At 37.2% G+C, this 5,689-nt stretch overlaps 1 pseudogene across 1 annotated transcript; it reads left to right on the top strand.

Annotated features, from left to right (window-relative positions):
* Positions 1–257: 257 nt before the first annotated feature.
* LOC308337560 (ribosome production factor 1-like) lies at positions 258–1,404 on the top strand (annotated as a pseudogene). The gene has a single exon. The product of its transcript is annotated as a ribosome production factor 1-like (transcript).
* Positions 1,405–5,689: the final 4,285 nt, after the last annotated feature.

Genomic DNA, 5,689 nt, shown 5'->3' with positions numbered 1-5,689 from the left:
AAACAAAAATGATTTTTTAATTTTTTTACTTTTTAAAAAGATTTTATTTATTTATTTGACAGAGAGAGACACAGCCTGAGAGGGAACACAAGCAGGTGGAGTGGGAGAGGGAGAAGCAGGCTTCCCACCAAGCAGGGAGCCCAATGCAGGCTCCATCCCAGGACTCCAGGATTATGACCAGAGCTGAAGGCAGATGCTTAGTGACTGAGCCACCCAGACATCCCAGCAAAACTGGTTTAAGTCGGGAAGCAAACACCATGGCGAAGACCCGGGATAACAGAGGCAGCCAAGGAAAGAAAGGCCTGAAACAGAAAGCGGCCGCCGAAGAACCCCAGGAGGCTGCAGTCGCTGAGGATGGAGCGACGGAAAGTGGGGTCCAAGCCCCGAAAGCGGCCGCCTTCCCCCCAGGCTTCAGCATTTCGGAAATTAAGAACAAACAACGGCGACATTTAATGTTCACGCGGTGGAAGCAGCAGCAACGTAAGGAAAAGTTGGCAATTAAGAAAAAAACTTAAGAAAGAGAGAGAAGCTCTTGGTGATAAAGCTCCACCAAAGCCTGTACCAAAGAGCATTGACAACCAGAGAGTATATGATGAAACTGTAGTAGACCCTAATGATGAAGAGGTTGCTCATGATGAAGCTACAGATGCATTTGCTTCTTACTTCAACAGACAAACTTCTCCCAAGATTCTCATCACAACATCAGATAGACCTCATGGGAGAACAGTACGACTCTGTGAACAGCTCTCACAGTTATACCAAACTCACATGTTTATTACAGAAGAGGACTGGCTCTGAAAAAAATTATTCCACGGTGCATTTCAAGAGATTTCACAGATCTGATCGTTATTAATGAAGATCGTAAAACATCAAATGGATTAATTCTAAGCCACTTGCCAAATGGCCCAACTGCTCATTTTAAAATGAGCAGTGTTCTTTTGCATAAAGAAATTAAGAGAAGGGGCAAGGACCCTACAGAACACATACCTGAAATAATTTTGAATAACTTTACAACAAGGCTGGGTCATTCAGTTGGACGTATGTTTGCATCTCTCTTTCCCCATAATCCGCAGTTTATTGGAAGGCAGGTTGCCACATTCCACAATCAACGGGACTATATCTTCTTCAGATTTCATAGGTACATATTCAAGAGTGAAAAGAAAGTGGGAATTCAAGAACTTGGACCACGTTTTACCTTAAAATTAAGATCTCTTCAGTAAGGAACCTTTGATTCTAAATATGGAGGATATGAATGGGTCCATAAGCCCCGGGAAATGGATACAAGTAGAAGAAAATTCCATTTATGAAATACTGAAGGAATAGTATTGAATTGTGCTAAATGGACCTATCTTGAATTTATGACAGAAGACCCTTTTCAGAATGTCATTTACTGGTTTCATAAACCTTTTCATGTGTGGACAAAATACCAAGTGCCATGAATTACCATTCACTGTAGCAAATACAAATAAAAGTCATTTTGGTGAATTAAAAAAAAAACTGGCTTAAGTCAAAGAGAAAATCTGAAAAGTACTATAATTATAAGGAGATTTAATCAGTAGTAAAAAAAAATCCAACAAAGAAAAGCCCAAACCAGATGGCTTAATGATGAGTTCTATCAAACATTAAAAGAAATTACCACCAGTTCTTCTCAAACACCTCCAAAGAACACCCTCCGATTTATACTATAAGGCCATTATTACCCAGACACCAAAGCTTGACAAAGCCGTTACAAGAAAAGAATACTAAAAACCAATAGTGCTTATGAATATAGAGGCAAAAATGTTCTACAAAATACTAGCAAAGCCAACTCAGTAGTTTATTAAAAGGATTGTACACCAGCATAAGTTAGGACTTTCCTCAGGAACATGAGGATGATACAACACATAAAAATCAATCAATGTAATACATTACATTAATAAAATGAAGAGAAAAAACCATGATCATCTCAATTGATGCAGAAAAAGTATTTGGCAGAATACTACACCCCTTCATGATAAAAACAAAACAAAACAAAAACAAAACAAAACAAAACCCTGACAAGCTGGTTTTATTTTTTTATTTATTATTTTAAAATATTTTATTTATTTATTTGACAGACAGAGATCACAAGTAGGCAGAGAGGCAGGCAGAGAGAGGGGGGGAAGCAGGCTCCCTGCTGAGCAGGGAGCCCAATGCAGGGCTCGATCGCGGGATTCTGAGATCATGACCAGAGCCGAAGGCAGCTGCTTAACCGACTGAGCCACCCAGGTGCCCTGACAAGCTGGTTTTAAAAAGAAACTTTCTCAGTGTATAGTAAGCATGTTAAAAACAACAACAACAACAGCAGCAGCAGCAGCAGCAGCAGCAACAAAACAAAACCTAGATCTAACATAAGACTTAATAGTGACACACTGAAAACTTTCCTCTTAAGATCAAGAACAAGACAAGGATGTCCACTCTTTCCACTTCTTTAACTCAGTAAATGATAATAAACAATGAAAACCTTTCCAAATCAGAACATGGGTTACTAACATTATTTTCTATATGACAGAATATATGTGCACTGCTCAGAACAGGAATAATTTACATTGGAATGGACAGGAAACAGTGGCATTACTATCCATTTTCTACCAGTTAATTTCTGCCCCTTACACAGTAGTAAAGTAACCTAATCAATCAAAGACAATAAAAGGCTTACCTATATACAATGAGATAATCCCTATAAGGCCCACTAGCCAATGCTCAGCCTTCCACTGAAAGTGACCCCAGTAATCCTGTGCCCATTACTAATTCTTTGCATATTTTCTATGCATACTTATATTAAGAGACATGCCATTATTTAAGAGAACTCTTAGCCTATACTCCTTTCCCCCTACATAAATGTCCAAAGCCAATGCTTAAGAAAGTGGTTGACAGAATCAAATTTCCAAATTAATATATTGATAAGGCATAAATGTTTCTTACATGACTAAAAGCCTAACTCACTGTATAAGAACTTAGTTTTTAACTGAAGAGCAAAGGTGGAAAAATTCAATGTTGTAAAATATATTAGAAAAGGAAAAATAGGGGCGCCCAGGTGGCTCAGTGGGTTAAAGCCTCTGCCTTCGGCTCGGGTCATGATCCCAGGGTCGTGGGATCGAGCCCCGCATCGGGCTCTCTGCTCCGTGGAGAGCCTGCTTTCTCCTCTCTCTCTGCCTGCCTCTCTGCCTACTTGTGATCTCTGTCTGTCGAATAAATAGATAAAAATAAAAAATTTTAAAAAAAAGAAAAGGAAAAATACTCATTTGGGGATCTTACAGCTTGGTCGTTCTCAGTGAACTAAAGTTAACATGTTGAGAATTTCTAGTAATAATATTTGCCCTTCATGTTGATTTAATTGTGAATTTTCACCTTGTGGGCTTAGGATAAAATGAATAACATTTTGACAGGACAGCTTAATGGTCTTACTGAAGAAATTTACCTATTAATTGTCTATCTTAATATATTACTTTTTAGTAGATAAATAACTCAAACTATCATTTTTAGGGCTTGTGGAACATGCCTCATTAAAATGATTCACATTAAGATGTAGACAAATAAGAGTAAAAATACGCTATGGAACTGTTGAAAAGGGCTATTCATAGAGTTTATAAAAATATATTACAGATAGAATAAAAACTTGGAATAGATGCATGTATGTACACGGAATCTTTCAACCAATTGTTGGAATTTTCAATGAGCGTTCCTATGATGAAGGAAAAAAGATAGAAATAATATATGTCATTGTGTTATATAACACATTGTATTGAGAGGAAAATACACAGATACACACACTAGCTTTGTCTTTAGGTAATGGTGGAATATCCCATGGACTGGAGAATCTTGCTTATGAACCTTATCTGTAGTTGTCCTAGTGTCCTGGGTTATGTTTCCCTTTCATTTTCACTTTGCAGAATACCAGCTTTGGTCAACTGGTGGCACACTTATATTCCTGTAATTCTTCGGAGTAAGAGGTAATACATTTATTTTTTGTAAAGGATGCTTATGATACAATATGGGGCACAATACAAACATACATGAATACATACATGCAATGGAATAGGAATTCCTCTTATGCAAAGTGAGGTAGAATGCTATGTAGTGATATGGAATGATATTAATTGAATGAGAAAAGAAAATTCTGGAATGACATGCATTGAATAACAAAAATTTGGGGGAAATGACACTGAAGTAGGGTATACACATATTCATACCTCTTTATTAACTGAGGATGGTGGATCTTCTGAGCATTCATGTAGTCTGCATACAGGCATGAGGGATGTAGTAGACTTTTTGATTTCCCACTACTCTATATAACACTTTGTGCATATGGCACTTTGCATTCTGACCTAATTACTGTGTTTTTGTTTTTGTTTTTGTTTTTTTTGGAGAGAAACAGTGAGAGAGAAGTGATGTTTTGAAAGTCAACTCATGAAACTTTAAAGCAGATTCATGGCGATCTTCCTGAATTTTTAAGTAGTTATTACTTTTTGTTCTAAAGATTCCAAAAGCTTTTGGTTAGGGACTTGCACTTGCCATTATTTGAAAATTAGAAAATAATGCTAAACACTTTTAAATGTATTTATTTATTCCCTTTAAATAACAGTGTTAAACCCATTTCATGCTTAAATTAAAAAACATGCCTTATAAAAACAACTATACTAAACAAAAGTTTCCATTTACTTTAGACCTTTGACCACCCTTTTGTAGGTATAGACATTATCATCTTATTTCACCAGAATTTAGACTAGGGAACAGAATAATTAAACAACATTGCTGAAAATCATACAGTTGATGAGTGGAAGAGCTGAGATTCAAACCCTCACCTCTCTTTCTGAAGATCTCTAATTTAAAATGAGTGACCATGAAAATAAACCACAATTTTCCCTCTCTGAGAAACTGGATAAACTAGATTTTGAGTCTTGATAATTATCTTTATTTCCCGTGCCCTAAAAAACCTGTTGAAATCCTTCATCTAGTTTACATACCATTGTATCTCTAACTCAGCATGACTTTTCTCTTGTGGATCCTACACAGAATGGGATGCCTTTGTTTTGCTCTAGAGTGCACAGATCCAGTGCTGTGCTAGAGCTGAGTCAGATCAGCACATGAGAGATGATTCTCTGCATCACTTACCAGCTCAGTGTTCAATGACATCATTTTGGTGGCTAAAAGAGTAGGACATGGTGGGGTTTTTTTAAACCAGGGAACCTGGAACTACTGGATCAGAACTGCATGCCTCCTTACCATGAAGGCCTGTTTCATGCACATTACTGCCCAGGACTCTCCACGTGGGCATTGGCTCTAAGATTATTATAGGAGAAAGTGCTACATAATAAATGCAGCTCTGTTTCTAATGTGAATACTATGTGTGATAGAAATTATGCGTACTCGTGTACCCTAGTGATAAATTTGTACAATCCTATTAACCTTGCTGAATTTTTAAAATTGTTAACGTGATTATAAGAAAATTACCTTTAAGTATATTATTCATTAGCAATGTGGTTTCTGCATTACCCGGACAGAGCAGATTCCCCAAATGTGAGATACTTAGCTGTATCTCCTCATTGCCCTAGGGGAACTTTCTCTTCTCAGGAACCATTTTGTCCTCACAACCATAATAACATATATTTGTCCAAATGTAGGCCCAGTTTCCTTGGACACTGGCAAAGCCTGATTTTCTAGTTTGTCT

The sequence above is a fragment of the Martes martes genome (assembly GCF_963455335.1).
Source record: "Martes martes genome assembly, chromosome: X".
NCBI lineage: Eukaryota > Metazoa > Chordata > Mammalia > Carnivora > Mustelidae > Martes > Martes martes.
The sequence above is the reverse complement of the archived record's forward strand: the minus strand, read 5'-3'. Positions and strand labels throughout refer to the sequence as shown.